A 13,930-nucleotide genomic window follows, 5' to 3' on the forward strand; every position below is an offset into this window, starting at 1 on the left:
GATCGATCAATATAAGGTCATCGGCGTACAAGATTCTGCTGATGGTGTGTTGACCCACCCGGGATGGGAAGGCTCTCACAGAGGCTTCTGAAATTTGAAAATCACTGAGGTAGGCCAAAAAGAGGGAGGGAGCTAAGGGGCATCCCTGTTTGACACCTCTTTGGGTCGCTATTGGTTTTGATAGCAGACCTTGGTAGTTCAGTTTAACACGGACTGTCGTATTCGTATATAGTTCTTTAATGGGATTCAGTATGGACTCAGGGCAAGACCAGGTTTTCAGTTTCCTCCAAAGCACAGACCTGTCGATTCTGTCAAATGCTTGGGAAACGTCTATGAAGGCCAGGTGTAACCTAGGCCCTCCTTCGAGCATTTTGATTTTCAGTATACTTATCAGACGAATATTGGCTGTAGTTCCCAAGTTCTTTTTAAATCCAGATTGAAATGGATCATTACATGCGGCATTCAAGGCCCATTGTTGGAATCTTTTCAGTAGCAAAGCGCCGAATAGCTTTCCTATTGGATCAAGGAGCGCTATGGGGCGATAGTTCACTGGATCATTGATGTCTCCCTTCTTGTATATGGGTACAATTGTGGCTGTGGTCCAAGAAGCAGGAATTGATTTTGATTCCGCGCATCTTGAGAAGACTTGACAGATGAAAGAGGAACAAGCTTCTGGGTTGGATTTCAGGTCTATATTTGTAATACCTTCGGGCCAGGAGCCCTTGAATTTTTCAGGTTGACGATTAGGTCGAAAATTTCTTCTTGATCGCTGATTTTTGCCCAGGGTAGTTCTTGACTCTCTAGTGTAGCGGGTTTCTGGCCCCAAGGGAGACCAAAAGTTTTCTTTATGTATTTGTCCCAAGTTACTTCTCCAATAGCGTTTTCAATGCTTGCACTTCTGGTAGATGATTTGGAGTTTATTAGTGTCCAGAAATCTTTCGAATTTTTTGTGCAGATGGCTCTCAAAATAGCTTCGGAGTCCTGTTGATATAGAATTCTTCGATGAGATTTTAGGCAGAAGCGGTAAGTGGACTTCACTTTCCTTTTCTCCCTCTTTGCCTGGTTAACTTCAAGTTTTCCGGCAATTCTAATTGCTTTACGGTATTCTCTTCGTTTTTCCACTAGCCGTATGTCATACGAATGCTTTAACGCTAGGGGGAGAGATCTCGTAGTATCAGGTTTCCTATATGTTGTTAGCAAGGGGCCGTAATCGGTCTCAAACTCCAGGTTTCTTGTTTTGGCCTTACTGTACTTATTGGATAGTTCTTTAATATCTTTCGCTGTAAGGCGTAATCTGTTTCCCTGAGGATTTAGTTCCACCTGATAGTTCAACGATTCAACTGCTTTGTTGGAACTTTGCCACATTGTAATTAGAGGGTTGTGGTCACTTGCCCTTGTTTGTTTCACCTTGAAGTCTAAGATCAAGTTCAAGAAAGGGCGTGATACGAATATGTGGTCAATTGATGACTCGGAGACCCCATTTGACCAGGTCGGTGGACGTGACTTGTCTGGAAAGACTGTGTCTAAATTCTGGAACTGTCTAGATGTCTAGACTTCATAAGGTCGAGCCACTGACTTCCTCTTAAAACGGCAGGGGTTATAGCTTTTTTTGGTTTTTGTTGGGGACATGCTGCATTTAGATCACCGCAAATTAGTATATGCGTCACTTGGTGGACTGTCAGAATCTCGTCTATTTCTAGTTCCATTTCTCTAAGGAAAGTAGTAACTTCTGTTTTTGCTGGATTCCAGTATATGTTTAAAATAGCTAAAGATGTATTTTGATCTTTCTTGTCGTGATTGTTTTGTTGGGACCACTTTAGAAGAACTACTAGAAGGTGTTGGTTGGCTCTTAAGACTTTTTCCTGTTGTAAGCCGTGCCTCATGCGGATGGCTGTCAAAAGGCCAGAAGATGGCCGGCCTTTCGTGCTTTTTAAAGCTGGCGCCAAGACAAGTTCGTAGCCATCTAGAGTCGGTAATTTTGTTAGCCACGTTTCTTGTAGACATAGTATATCATAATCCCCTAGATGGATTTCGCCTGGGTTGGTCAAATGGTAGAAACCCCTCGTGTTCCAAGAACATAGACGGGTTTCATTTCTACCCACGTCTGTTGTCTGGTGGTCTATATGGCTGTTATCCGAGTACTTGAGTTGCTATTGGAATTTCTTTGATGTAAGTGCTTTTGGAAGCCAAGCCCATAGGCTCGTTGCTGTAGACTTGGTTAAAGTTCCAGTTTTGTCCAACGTTGAAGGTTGTTCCGGTTGGTTGAAGGTCTTGCGTAAGTTTTCTCTAGTTGGAGTGTTTGTAGAGGACATTTTCGAATATTCAGGTTCGTTTTTGGTCCTGCTGCATCGTACTTCGAGATAGGTTTCACTCGCCCCTTTGGACTGGGTAAAGCGTGGGTTTTAGTGTCGCTGTTCTCACACTGCTCTATTCTGGCCATTGACCATTCCCCGTTTCTTTGGGATGTTTGAGTAATTGAATTAGTTTTTGAATAGTCGCCTTGGGATTTTCCGTTTCCCTTCGGGGTGAGGGGTTTAGGGCGCGAGTGATCTCTGCTGTTTGTTGTTTCTGTGAGGTCGTATCCCATCTTTAGTAGATTTTTTGCTTCTCTTCTTAGCAGATCTTTGATTGTTGTTGAAGAAATGTGCAGGTATGTTTGCGCCTTACCTTTCCTGTGGCTTGGATCAACTATCCTTAGGTCATCCGTATTAATTATCCTCAGCTTGGGCACATGATTGAATAGTATTGATACTGAGCTTCTATTCAAAATCACGTCATCATGGTTTCCTGGAATTTGTTCCAGTTTGAGGACCCACAGTCGTTCTTGAGGGGCTTTGAAGATCTTTTTGTATTTTTCTGTTTTGGATCTGAAATGCAGAACCTCGATTTTTTGTTTTCGGTTACTTTGTTCATGTCTTTCTTCGCTAGACTTTTTTCCTTGTGATTGCTCCTCTTTCGAGGCTTCATGGCTCCGAGCATGATATCTTTGTGAGTCAAACCTTGAACTAGTGTCCCTCACCTTATAGGAGCTCGTTGTTCGTTTTTGTTGGGTTGTTGGCTGAAGTTCCGTTGCTTTCGGTTCCAGCTTCTTTAAGTTTTGAATTGTTTTGTTACGACGTTCTTCTAATGAGAGGAAGGGTACAAGTTGGTTTAGGCGCACTTCTTCTAAGGTGGCATCTAAGCTGGAATGATGGCCCACTAGGATTTCTGCTTTTCCTTGCGATTCAGCTATTTCCTCGATGGTATCTGATGGGTAGCCTTCCTCTAAGTGCAGGCTAATATTCATCAACGATTCCTGGATCATGAAGTCTTTCGTCGTTTTGGGAGAATGAGTGGCTGTGTTCTGGGGGGTGGGAGTGCTCTGGGTTGCCGAGGGAATAGTCTCCACTCTAGCACATTCTGGGTCGCCTCTGTTCGGTTTAGTTCTGGATTTAATTGAGGGTTCCTGTTGTTTCTTGGGGTTGGAAGGTTGGACATCGCTCCTTTTGCTTTGGTCCTTATCCGTTTTCTTTTTGGTAAAGATCTTGTAGGTTTGTTCAGTGCTTTGGCTCTGGAAGGGGTATCCTGTGTCTGGGGGGAAGGTGTCGTCCACTACCAGCACAATTTCCTTTTTCTCATCTAGGCCTCTAGGTTTTGTTATTGAATTCGTTTGGCTTGTGTCGGTTTGGGTTTGACAGTTTCTGATGGTAGTTTTCACTGTCAAATCTATGAACGTGGAGGTTTCTTCTCCCACCTCTCTCGTGGTTTTATTATGCAGTGAATCGGCAAGTGTTGGATTTTCCTTTCTCGCTTTGTGTTGTGATGGAGTAAAATAAAGGTTTTGATCTTTTGCTTGTTTCAGACGCTCTTCGTGGGCCACCACATAGCCCTCCAGGAAAATGAGTTTAGTGTACATCATCGTTTGAATTGAAGTGTGGTCCTTGAGAGTCTCATTTAAGGATTTGTAAAGTTTGGTGAATGGGGTGAGGCCTATTGAAATTGCAGACATGATGGAAAAAATGACTGTTTTTTTTGCTGATGGAGTTTTTGAAGGTGATTTGGCTTGGTTACTAGGACTTCTTTGAGGCGAAAAAACAGTAGAGGCCGTCTTGTAAGATTTATGATAATGTCTTGTGGAGGGATGGTCGAGAGAGTGTCTTCTGTGAGAAGGCCTAGCTTGTACTGTAGAAATTGATTTTGGGCTTTCCGTCTCACGACCAGTGCTTTTAATATGTTCTTTGTCCATTGTAGGGCCGCTATTTGGTGTTAAAGGTTGGGCCAAATCCGCCGTCGAAATAGACTCATGCTTTTCCTGGTCTGGAGGAGGTCCAGAGTCTGACCAGGAGGTTTGGGGATCGGGTTGAAGATCTTCCGATCTAGGAATTGTTAAAACTTGCTCTTTTGTGGTCACCGGTGTAGAGTTCTTGATGGGTTCGTTTGTAATGATTGGTAGGCCACCGTCGTGCTCCTTGTCATTGCTTTTGTTGGAAATTTCCCCGGGTGGTGCTTTTGGTTGTACGGGGTGGTTTGTTTGGAGCTCTCTCCCCTTCACCGTCTGGGGCTGAGGTTTCTGGTTTAACGGTGGTGGCGTAGCCTCTGAGGTGTCGGAATGTTGCATCTCTTTTTGGTGTAAAATAGCAGTAGCTAAAGTCACCAACGTTTGTGGGTGGTGAGTCAGTTGAACAGTCTTCCTATATTTTGACGGTGGGGGTTTTCCAAAATGTCAGTGTCCGTAAGCTCTAGAGTGCGATGAGAGTATTGAGAGTATTGAGAAGTTTTTGGATTGAAAAATCTGGTGAGCAGGTTTTGTGAGGCAGTGTTTTGCATTGCCTTACCTGACCTTTTCGAGTAGGCTGTTAGGCCGTTGTTGTTAGTTATCTTTGTGACTAAGCCCTTATTTAAAAGCAGCCTTCTTTTTTTGTTGTCTTTTTTACCGCCTTTAAGGCGTTTCATTTCTGTTGTTTTATGTGCTGCCGGTGAGTGTCTAGGGCGTTTACTTTGTTTTGACCTGGCCGGCGTTGAAGTAGTGCACAACTTATTTGGATTTTCCTGGTCATTGAAAACGAGTTCCTCATCCTGGTGGAGAGACTCGGGGGGAGTCCTCAGTGCCGATGCAGATGACGGTAGGTCGCGCCCCTGTGGGGTGGGGTCTTCTTTTTCAGCGGCCGCGTCGCTGTGTATGAAGGCTACAACTGTGACGCGGTTGCAGGATTCGACCGCTCCGGACTCGGCAATTACTGGACCTTCCTCGTGCGGCTGACTTCGGTTTTTGCCGGTCCTCGAGGCTGCATCGGAGGCTGAGGTCTTGGACGACGGCAACGTACAGCCTCGTGGGCCTGGATCCTCTCCCCTGGACGGCACGGACCTAATATCTCCTCCGGGACCAGTAGGTGAGGGCGCCAGAGGGACAGTGATCACAGGGTCCACGAGGCACCCGGTGAGTCGGGCCTCAAGATGTAAGTCCTCTATGATTGATGTTGCAGAAACTCCTGGCTCTGGCTCCGGCACCGTTTCTCGCTGTTTTTCTTCCGTCGAGAGCGCCGAGGGGCTGTGAGAACGGCTGCTTTCCTCCGTTGCTGTTTATAGTTGAGCAGTGTCGTTGCCGGCTTGTCAGTTTTTCCTGTTTTTCCATTTGAGCTACAAGCTGTGGAAAAACAGCAGACTTGGTTTTGTTTAGTGTTTGTCAGTTCTTCCAAAATAGAGGGGGGACGCGAACTGCGCATCCAGCGTTTTGCTTCCAAGTCAGTAAATGGTGAAGTTGGGGAGGTGGCAGTCCTCGCAGCCTCGCCTGCCATGACTGCAGGACTGCCACTCGCCGCCACTCCGTGTCTGCTCCGCGGACTGTAGAGGTAGTTATAGAGTAGTTGAGAAATAGCTCCACCTCCTATGAAGACAGGGAAAGCAGACCCTACAGGCAAGGGATACTGCAGGACTGCCACTCGCCGCCACTCCGCGTCCGCTCCGCGGACTGTAGAGGTAGTTATAGAGTAGTTGAGAAATAGCTCCACCTCCTATGAAGACAGGGAAAGCAGACTCTACAGGCAAGGGATACTGCAGGACCTCCACTCGCCGCCGCTCCGCGGACTGTAGAGGTAGTTATAGAGTAGTTGAGAAATAGCTCCACCTCCTATGAAGACAGGGAAAGCAGACTCTACAGGCAAGGGATACTGCAGGACTGCTACTCGCCGCCACTCCGCGTCCGCTCCGCGGACTGTAGAGGTAGTTATAGAGTAGTTGAGAAATAGCTCCACCTCCTATGAAGACAGGGAAAGCAGACTCTCCAGGCAAGGGATACTGCAGGACTGCCACTTGCCGCCACTCCGCGTGAGCTCCGCGGACTGTAGAGGTAGTTATAGAGTAGTTGAGAAATAGCTCCACCTCCTATGAAGACAGGGAAAGCAGACTCTACAGGCAAGGGATACTGCAGGACTGCCACTCGCCGCCACTCTGCGTCCGCTCCGTGGACTGTAGAGGTAGTTATAGAGTAGTTGAGAAATAGCTCCACCTCCTGTGAAGACAGGGAAAGCAGACTCTACAGGCAAGGGATACTGCAGGACTGCCACTCGCTGCCACTCCGCCAATAGCATACTTGTAGTGGTATACTCCCACTTGCAAGTCTTTTCTGGGGCTCTGTTTGTGCATGTTGTTTTATGTCTAATGGATGTGCACAATTTGGCCCTCCCAGAGGCACATTCTCAGGGTGCTGTTATGGGCACGGAGGATAGGCCCCCAATTCATCATTGAATGGCACACGGGATGTGGCTTCAGTGTGTCTGCTCCACAGGGGCTGGTTTTTATGTGAAGTATGATTGTACCAGCTGGGTGCGTGCAGCCTCTCCACGTGCCCTTTGGCCGACCATGGGCAAGGGTCATGCCTGTGGGGGCGGGCAGTATCCCACCTGCATTTCCACTGGTACACCACACTGTGTGGCAACAATGTGAGGTACACATGCAGCCACAATGAATTTACATACTACTGGTGGTGCATGTAGCAACACGCCACCAGAGTGGTCAAGGCAGCCGAACTGTGACTTCAGCACTCTAAATGTGCACTCCACTATGGCCCTAGTGGCTACATGTGCTGCATTTTTATCTCACCTCAGCTGGTGTTGTTGGATTCAGGATTGGTGTCATCATGAATGTTGGCAGCGGGTAGGCACTGTCGCCTGTGAATATGTGCATGGTTGTCCTTATTGTCATTTATTGTCAGGGTCTATTGTTCAGTGTGTCACATGCATGCAAGTGCATAACCGTTCATACTCACTGATGAGCCATGCATTGCCATGTTTTCCAGATACCAGGGCCCAGTGCAGTGGTGACTGTCGGAAGACGTAGCTATCATGTGTGCTGCCCAGGAAATTGACATACACTTCCATGATGATTCCATTGGCTTCACACACTACCTGCACATTGATGGAGTGCCAGTGCTTTCGATTCCAGTAGATGTGCTCCGTCATTTGGGGTGGCCGTAGTGCAACATATGTGCAGTCAATTGAACTTAGTCCACAGGGGGAGTTTGCTACTGCATACAATTCCTGGATCACTGTATGCCTTTCTGCCAGTGTTTGGGCCATATATATGTGCCTGCACACACATGCATGTGTTGTTATGCATGACGATGCCTGGTAGACAGCGGGATTGGCTTGCCTGCGATATCCCACCAACTATTGCAGTGGTTTGCTGGAAGGACCCATTTGCAATGAAATGGAGTACAGTCAGCACTTTTTCTATGAAGGTAAGGGCCTGGGAGCAGATGATGGGTGATGCTAAGCCATCTTCCCACTCCCTGACAAGGTCTAGGATTATATGGGGGGGGGTACACACTCGAAGTCCCTATTTTCTGCACAATATATTCATAGCTCTCAACCATTTGTGTCACAAAGGCGGGTGAAAACACCCGATTTTATTTTTGGCGGGTGAGAGGCCCATTGAAATGAATGGGCATGCAAGAGGCTTGGCGGGTGAGTCAGCTGTTTAGAAGGCGGGTGACACCCGCCAAAAGCGTGTGTGTTGAGAGCTATGTATATTCCATGAATCAGGGCCTAATTCTCTCTTTGTGTTTGATATAAGGCATTTTTCGTGTCAGAGAAACACTATCTCAATATTTCACCCCAGGAGTCCTTAGCAATGATTGATCCCTCTCTAACATAATGATCAAAGTCATTCCTAACTTAAGTACTCTTCTTTGTTATCTATTTCTGCTTTATTTCTATGATAAGCACATGCATAAGGAAATGCTGGAAAGTGCTGCTTGGCTGCTCCTCCTGTCTGTGCTGATCTTGTTGCCTCAACCCAAGATTGTATTTTGGTATGCTCACTGAATGTAAACTCTGTTTTCATCTTTTATTTAACACATGTTAAGGTGCTAAATACATTTGTAGTTTTTCTGTTTCAATTTAGACCCCATTTGGAATTATTGAGCACAAGCTCCGCCCCTTACTCAGAATCCTATATAACCAGCGGGTGTGCGCATTTGCGCGTGCGCATTAAGGAAGTGCTGGAAAGAGCTGCTTGGCTCCTTAGCGGCGCAGCATGCAGACAGCGGCTATTCCTTTTTTGGACTTTCTAGGCAAATTACACTTTACAACTGTGCTACTTGATTACGCTTCATTATGGCGAATGGCCCTTACACACTGATATCTATGATGCCTACGTGTATTGCTTCACAACGAACAACACACCACCCAAAGCGAACGCTGCAGCCGACTACGCTGAATACTGGCGTCAGTGAAGACCCTTGTCCATTAAATCGAGCTAGGGCGAAATCTTCATTCGCCAGTATTAAAGACGTTTACTCACTCGATTCAATGCTAATAAACCCCGCGTGACATGCGTTGCTTTTCTAGCCTTGCTAGCCACCCCAGTGGATATTAATACTTCAGTCACTCAAGCAGAAGCTCTTCCAAGTTCTAACACCCCCAGATTCATTAGTTGCGACAGGCTTCACCTCCACGCTCGAAACTCAATATATGCCTGCTTCTCATTCAGTCAGCTCTCCCCATTCTATGACAAGACAGGAGGCGAGCATTATGCTTCATCTTCTTTTATTACTACTCCTCAGCAGTTCAACAACATATATATAAAACCATGGAAAATACCCAACAAACTTTTCCATTTTTTTTTTTTTTTTTTTAACTACAACCCCCATGAGTCTCTGTAGTCCGTGCTCATTCCACCAGTCCTGATCTCCTTCCTGTACTTAGGCTCCTCCTCTTCTTTTACTGCTCTTCAAGCAGATAAGTACCTTTTCTCCACTCTCTGTACGACTGGGGTAAAATGTCTGTGTGAGAGTGGGTGATTATACAAATAAGTTGAGACAGTGTGTAGGAGATAGTAGTTTATGAAAAAAATGTTTTGGTATAAAATAGTAGTTTGTTGATAGCACGCTTAGGCGAGTTTGCTTCGAAGGGAGCTCGCGTACGCGGGCAGCCGATTCAGGGATTCACCTTAGACAAGCCGGTTCGCGAGGCGGACGGTCCCGTGTCGCATACCCGGCACCGCAGGGGCTCAGTCAGGCCTCGCGAACTACGCGGCTGAGGCCGCGGGACACTCGCGAGCCGGCCCCCGCCCTCGGGTAGGGGAAGCCGGCGCTCGCGAATCATACGAAGCCGCCAGACGGCTCTCACAGAGGTAGCCCCACCCGCGGGTGGGCGGAGCTACCGCGTGAGGAGCGCGAAGAGCGACGCTCTCAGAGCAGCCCCCACCCGCGGGTGGGAGGAGCCTATCAAAGACGTGCCGCGCAGTACATTCTGCGTCGGCTTCGAACTTCGGCTCAGTTTTAAACGCCGCTAGTTCGGACAAGTTTCCCCTGATACAAGGGAAGCGCCAGGCCGTAGCGATCGGATCGCTCGGGAGCTCCGTGCCTAAGAAAGACATCACACGGCAGCTTACGAGTATAAAAAAAAAAAAAAAAAAAAAATAACGCTACTGCTCCTAGCAGATAACCGGCGCTACTGAGGAGAGAGAATACCTCTCAAGAGCCACTGAGCTGTGGACAAGCAAGGTGCAGCCACTGGAATAAAATAGAATAAAAACATAAGAGAATACAAGTAGGGGACCCTACTATCTCTAGACCATCAGGAGGGAGCAGTGGGCGTGCTAAGACACCTGATCCAGGTAATTTGGCACACAGCACTGTTTAAAAACATAAAAAAAAAAAAAAAAAAAAAAAAAAGGAAGAAGACCCCATAATCCCAGAGCACAATACTGGGAGAACAAGGGCCAGGATACATTCTTCCCGTCCAGAGGAAGATTCCCGAGAGGTCGCAGATCCAGGGGATCAGGCCGAGGCCAAGGATTTACGCCAGGTGAGAGCGATTCAGTATCCTCCAGTTGGTGGGAGGACGCGCATGTTTTTAGAAAATTGGCGCATGATTTCAAGCGATTCCTGGATATTGCAGACCGTCAGAGGACTGCAGCTAGATTTTATAGAAACCCCAATTCAGCAGCACAGGCCACGGGGCCAGAGACTAGAGCAAGCGGAGCAAGCATGGCTAGACAGCGAGATCGCGCAGCTAGAGCACAAACAGGCGATAGAGAGATGCACGAGGGAGCCCAAATTCGTAAGCAATATGTTCCTAGTGCACAGGAAAGAGAAGGTGCGTCCAGTTATAAATCTCAAGGAGCTGAACGGATGGATCGTATACCGCCACTTCAAGATGGAGGGCATACATCAGCTCAGAGACTCCCTAAGGGAAGGAGACTGGCTGACGCGTTTAGATCTGAAGGATGCCTATCTCACGGTTCCGGTACTCGAGGAGTACAGACCTTACCTAGCTTTCCGCTGGCACAGACAGTTCTGGCAATTCAAGACGATGCCGTTCGGGTTGGCGTCGGCTCCTTGGGCATTTACAAAGCTAATGAAACCCGTAGCAGCAGCAATCAGAGAGAAAGGCGTCAGGTTGATCATCTATCTAGACGACCTTTTGCTGCTAGCGGAAAATCGAGAGGTGCTGCTATACCAAACGAGATGGGTACAAGACCTTCTGATATCGCTAGGGTTCCTAGTGAACATAGAGAAATCGGATATCATTCCAGAACAGAGATTAGACTTCCTAGGGTTTGTGCTAGACACAAAGAAAGCGACCCTGGAACTACCAGCGCGGAAGATGAGAGATATAAAGAGAGAGATCAGAGTATGCCTAGAGAGAAGGCTTATATCCCTCAGGACATTGGCGAGGATAGTCGGACTATTAGCAGCATCCATTCAGGCCATATTCCCTGGGCCTCTACACTACCGAGCACTGCAGAGGCTGAAGATAAAACATCTTCAACAGGGTCTGAAATATCACCAACAAGTACCTCTAGATCAAGACTCCATTACAGAGCTGGAGTGGTGGTTAAAGAATATGGACGCCTGGAATGGACGTGCCATATTCGGAGACAAGCCAGATCTGATCATAGAGTCAGACGCCAGCCGGCAGGGCTGGGGAGCCAGATGCGGGAGTTTACAGACCGGAGGCAAGTGGAGCGAAGAGGAGCTCCTGCTTCACATAAACTGTCTGGAACTCCTAGCGGGATCGTTCGCGATCAAGGCCTTCACGAGAGAGAGAGTGAAGTCTTGTGTGCTGCTGAAGATGGACAACATCTCGGCAGTGAGGTACATAAACCACTTAGGTGGCACGAGGTCCAAGATGCTGGCGGAGTTAGCGAAGGACTTATGGCACTTTTGCCTTCAGTCAGAAACGTCAGTGACTGCAGAGTACCTGCCGGGTTCACTGAATGTAGTAGCGGATTGGAACTCCCGTTACCTGACAGATTCCAGCGATTGGAGACTGGATCCAGTAGTGTTTCAGAGACTAGACAGGAAGTGGGGTCCATTGCATACGGACCTTTTCGCCTCCCGGCTCAACGCTCAGACGAGCTTATATTACAGCTGGAGGCTGGATCCGGGAGCTCTAGGGACGGATGCGTTTCTGCAAGAGTGGACAGGAGGTCCGCATTACGCTTTTCCCCCCTTCGCGATGCTGAGCAGAGTTCTAGCGAAGTGTCGGAGGGAGAAGGCAGAACTAGTATTAGTAGCACCCTTGTGGAAGTCTCAAGTGTGGTTCCCAACGTTGATGGAGCTAGCAGCAGACGTTCCCAGAGTCCTTCCCGAAGGAGAGCGACTGCTCACGGACCCAGCTGGGTCGTGTCATCCTCTGAGAGTGAGAGGGACACTCCCATTAGTCGCGTGCAGGATATCAGGAGACGCTGGGCTCTGCCAGGAATTTCGGAGCAGGCTGCGCAGCTTATCGCTGAATCCTGGGCTCCTTCCACTAGGAGGAGCTACGACGCAGCTTGGGCAAAATGGACGAGTTGGTGCAAGAACAGAAGTGTTCATCCCGTTTCAGCACCTGTAGTGGAGATCCTAAATTTCCTAGCGCATCTATTGCAGAATGGGAAAGCTTTCCGTACGATAGGAGTGTACAGGTCGGCTATATCAGCGGGACATATGTCAATTGAGGGAGTACCGGCAGGGGAACATCCAGCGGTAGTGAGACTCATCAGAGGAGCGAGATTTAGAGCGCCTCCAGGGCCTAAGTATAGTACTACATGGGACGTGGCGACAGTGCTACGATTACTATCAGACTGGCCAGCAGATAGATACCTTTCTCTCAAACAACTATCGGGTAAATTAGCTATGCTATTGTGTCTGATCTCATGTAAACGAGTGTCAGACGTCAAGGCGCTAGAGATTAATAGACGAATCTTCGGACCGGAGGGGGTTACGTTCTCCATAGTGAGGAGGACTAAGACAGGCACCTTCGCAGTCCATTACCCTTATTTTCCGGACAACTCGAAATGGTGCGTAGCTCGATGCATTAAAGAATACGAGAGCAGGACAGCAGAGAACAGAGCAGCTAGCACTACTCAGTTGTTAATAGCGCGTAGGAAACCTTATCACGCTGTGGCATCCGCCACCATAGCCAGATGGGTCAAAGAGATTATGTGCGCAGCAGGAGTGAATGTGGACACATATGGAGCTCATTCAGTAAGAGGGGCGATGGCTTCATCAGCCGCGAGAGCAGGAGTGCCTTTGAGTGAAATAATGAGAGCAGCAGATTGGGCGAGCGATCGTACATTTAAGGAATTTTACTTTAAGCCAGCAGAGGGTTTGGCTAGTACAGTCTTGGGGAAGCTTTAAACAAGCATAATGCTCGCCTCCTGTCTTGTCATAGAATGTAGATTACCCCTGCTATCTGCGCAGGGAGTATTAATTCTATTAAAGACTAGGAGGCGAGCATTAAATTCCCGCCCGATTGGATGTACTGTATAAAATGTTGAGAAATTTATATGTGAGAGTACAGTACATGCGCACCACCCTAAGATTTATGATTGTGTCTTCATAGGGGAAGAGCAGAAGAATAACTGAAGAAGAGAAGACCATCAGGAGGCCGGGAGCGCACCGGCAGTTGAGTTAGAGTTCGGAAGATTCTTCGCACCGTTGACGAGGATCAGTTAATGGACAGGAGTGAATATCAGAGCGAGTAAAAGCAGAGGAGGAGCCTAAGTACAGGAAGGAGATCAGGACTGGTGGAATGAGCACGGACTACAGAGACTCATGGGGGTTGTAGTTAAAAAAAAAAAAAAAAAAATGGAAAAGTTTGTTGGGTATTTTCCATGGTTTTATATATATGTTGTTGAACTGCTGAGGAGTAGTAATAAAAGAAGATGAAGCATAATGCTCGCCTCCTAGTCTTTAATAGAATTAATACTCCCTGCGCAGATAGCAGGGGTAATCTACATTCGATCACAAAGCTGTCCACACTGAATGAAGGCTCCAAGAAAATGCTTCTCACAACCACAGCTTCTGTGCATGAACAGACAGAAGATTCTGTTCTCTCTGACAACCCTGACAGTGACCCCAGGTCTCACTCTTGCGAGGCAAGCCTGACAAGCTTTCACAATCCAATATTGGAATATCAGAGCAATACCTCCCCCAGCTCTCAATTAGCGAATAGGGGCGCAT

Source organism: Ambystoma mexicanum, chromosome 2p (genome assembly GCF_040938575.1).
Source record: "Ambystoma mexicanum isolate Mex_15411 chromosome 2p, UKY_AmexF1_1, whole genome shotgun sequence".
Taxonomy (NCBI): Eukaryota; Metazoa; Chordata; class Amphibia; order Caudata; family Ambystomatidae; genus Ambystoma; species Ambystoma mexicanum.